Source organism: Lolium rigidum, chromosome 3 (genome assembly GCF_022539505.1).
Source record: "Lolium rigidum isolate FL_2022 chromosome 3, APGP_CSIRO_Lrig_0.1, whole genome shotgun sequence".
Taxonomy (NCBI): domain Eukaryota; kingdom Viridiplantae; phylum Streptophyta; class Magnoliopsida; order Poales; family Poaceae; genus Lolium; species Lolium rigidum.
In genome coordinates, this window is record NC_061510.1 from 286,915,267 (window position 1) to 286,918,814 (window position 3,548).

Consider the following 3,548-nt stretch of genomic DNA (forward strand, 5'->3'; position numbering starts at 1 on the left):
AGGCTTACCGCCGGCAACCTGAAAAAGCTTACCGCCGGCACTTTCGAATTCGCCGGCGATAACCTCGCCGATGGTAATGTGCTACCGCCGACATATTCGTAAGCGCCAGCGGTAAGGTGGAAATACCCCCGGCGGTTTTCCCAACTCGCCGGCGGTAATAGGTACCACCGGCACCTCCCGGCTCGCCGCGGTAATTTAAGTTACCACCGGCAAACAGCCCTATGTGCCGGCGGTATGTATTTTAGGATTTAAAAAAAAACTGACATTAAATCACAAAACCTTCGGATATAGAAATAAAAACAAATTCACTAATTATTCTATACGCTCTTTATTATATACGATCCAAAGTTTCTCTACATAATTGTATTTAAACTGAACAGTAATTACAATTTTGCTCATATTACAATTTTGCTCCGACGTGCTCCTCCGCACACAATATTCCTCTAGGTTCACTCCATGATCCCCAGATCGCGCTCCGCTCGATCCTCTTCCTCCTGCCCAGGAGCACCTAGGGGCTGCTTCTCCTTGCTGCTCGCCTCCGCCATGTTCGTCTCCGATTCCGGCCAAACAACACCGCAACATCATGAAAAAACAAGATAAGTGACCTGCCATCTAAGAAGTTACCATGGCAGCATTTATGTTTAGAAGGCATTTTGAAAGAAAAAAATAAGTAAGGAATATCTTCCTGCTATTACTACCAACTACCCATGTTCATCTCCGATTCCGGCCAAACAACACTCGCAACATCATGAAAAAACGAGATAAGTGACCTGCCATCTAAAAAGTTACCATGGCAGCATTTATGTTTAGAAGGCATTTTGAAAGAAAAAAAATAAATAAGGAATATCTTCCTGCTATTACTACCAACTACTGCTACTGAATTATTATCCAGGAGTATGCTATAGAAAACACTAATGGCAAGTCTGAAGAAGAGCGGTAAATGAAATGCATGGGAGTTTCAGACTACCCATGAGACACAAAAGTGAGCTGATATATGTGCCTGGCATTTCAGACTAAGCAGGTTTGTAAATTGTAAAGTGTTCAGATCATCCCAAAGCAGATGAATGACCTAATGAACATGATAGCAAATAAAAAGGTGAATCATGTACTCTGCCAGGTTTAATTCAAAACTGAAATACAACTGAAAAAGCATGGAATAATCATTTAGCTAGTTCTAAAAATAGGAAGGCAGGATGAGAGGATTGCAGAAAATAATAGAAGGGCAATGGCTATCCACAACCACAACATTGCTTAGCTACACACATACATGTGGCATAAGCTATGCATGTTCCATTCTTTCATATGCTACCTAACTACTCCACTCTGGACAATACAATTGGGACCGGCACTTCCGTTTTGAAAAAAAAGTGCAAAGGCAAATAATAGAATCAAATCACTTCATTAGATCTAACACTAACATTTCTCATTTTATGTTTGAGTAGCTACTATTGGCATATATCGTGCCGAGAAATTACATAATCCATGAACTCTCGATTATTACATTTTAAACGATAGAGCATTGACTCCTGACCAAGGATCCCCTACCGACAAACCAACCAAGAGTAATCCTGAAAAATAACACATAACATGAATAATACTTCCAGATTCTAGCGATATAAAATTCAGAATCTGGCCATTATTGTTAAACTTAAAACAATTATTTAGCCTGACTATATATCAGACGAGCTGCATATTGTGGTGAGAATGACTGGAGATATTGAACTAGACTAGCCAGACTTTAAGCTTTGAGAAATTCAGGATCTGAATCTGAATGAATCTTGCGTGGGATGTGTCTCAAGTAGATGACTAGTTCAGCTTATTACTTAACTTCTAATGTGCTGGCTATATACAAGATTGTTTGGCTGATGTAGTAGCCGCGGACAACTCGTAGCCTTCAGACAGTATCACATATTTTAATATGTAGACATGCAGTCACTTCAAAAATTGCATCGTAGAATTCAGCGCCGCATTGTCAGTATTATTACAGTACTTCATACACATCCCCAAGTTGCTAAAATTAAAGCACTGTAACAGCATCGATGTTTCAAGTGTTAAATGTTACTATCACAAGATACCAGAAAGAGAGTCAAAGTGTGGTTTATTACCTGCCCGCTGTGAAATCGACTTGAACAAGCATATAGTGCTTCAGCTGGATGCCCTTCCCGTAGCACATGTGCCCCCTCCTCCATGACTGGCTCAAGACGTTCTTCAGCATCTTTGTCTTCAACACCCTCAGTGCTTATAAACTTAGCACAGATTCAGTGTAGCCTAACTTCTAGGTCACTGTGCAATAAAGGAAGTTCTTTCAGAGATCAAAATACTCCAGCTAAGTTGCCTCAGAAATTTAATGGAGACGGTTCCTTCACTATGGCAGTCCAAGATAACAAGGCACGTACTTATATTTCCAAAGAAGTAACTAGAAACTACTCATCAGACAACCAGGGGTGGACCGAGATGCTATGAACCACAATGACACAAACTTAAATCATAATCTGAGATAACCTGCAACCGCTACTTGGGTGAGTACTACTACTGCCTTGAATCTTCCAGTGCATGAACTAGGGTTATTCTTCAGAGGGGACGCTACATAATCGGTTATACATGGAGATCACTCCCCTATCAGCAATTGGGAGTAAATTCTAGAAACTAAAAAGCTTCCCAGGTTTGATCTGACGTCACTGAGATTCCAGCTTGGAATCAAATCCAATCTAGGAAATCTTCAGAACCATTGAAACACTCTTTAGGCAGTCAAAACATGATGGGTTAAAAATGAAGGGGACAAGACGAAACTAAAAACCAACTTGAAAGTGCCAGCAGGATGTACACTAATGTATTCCCAGCGGCGCTGCTATAAGATGCATAAACAGCGAACATCACGTCGAGCTCTATTGATTATCACGCCGAGCGAAGGAGTACATCAACGGGAGACGAATCCTTTCGATCCCGCGACGCGAGGGGAAGAGGAGGAGGGCCGGAGGGGCGAAGGGAAAGGGTACCTGTCTGTCGGCCGTCGCTGGTGGCGGCGCGGAGAAGCTGCGCGGCACGGCCGTCCGTCGTCGGCCACGGGGTGGAGCGGGGCAGTGCAATACTTCCAGATCGCCGGTGTTCTGCCGCGGCGATCGAGGGTTCGGGGCGGGGCGGGGCGGGACGATCTGGGCCTGGACAGGGAGGGAGGAGGCGGCGGCGGATTTTCTCCCGTGGGAGTTTGACCGAGAGAGACACAGAGGAGAGAGGAACAGTGGACAGGAGAAGATGAGCAAGAGATAACAGATAAGGCTGGTGCGATCGATAAGGCGCGTGGATGCGGTAATTTTGGCTTGGCCCATACGAGCACGTTACCCCCGGCGCTCTTGACGCGGTTTCGCTGGTGGCAGGCCTCATTACCGCCGGCACCTACGGTCCGTAAATGCCAGCGGTAAGTGCAGTCTGGGTGGCCCACTCTGCTACCCGTTACCCCCGGCATCTTCGTTTCAAGCTCGCCGGCGATAATGCAGGTACCCCCGGCATCTTCGTTTCAAACTCGCCGGCGGTAGGGTGAGGCGACCCTG

General features: G+C 45.0%; 1 long non-coding RNA gene across 1 annotated transcript; it reads right to left on the reverse strand.

The window, feature by feature from the left end:
- Positions 1-581: 581 nt before the first annotated feature.
- LOC124703525 lies at positions 582-3,284 on the reverse strand. The gene is made up of 3 exons (XR_007003140.1): positions 2,997-3,284; positions 2,106-2,283; positions 582-737 (listed from the first exon to the last, which is right to left on the reverse strand). It is a non-coding gene; the product is annotated as an uncharacterized LOC124703525 (long non-coding RNA).
- Positions 3,285-3,548: the final 264 nt, after the last annotated feature.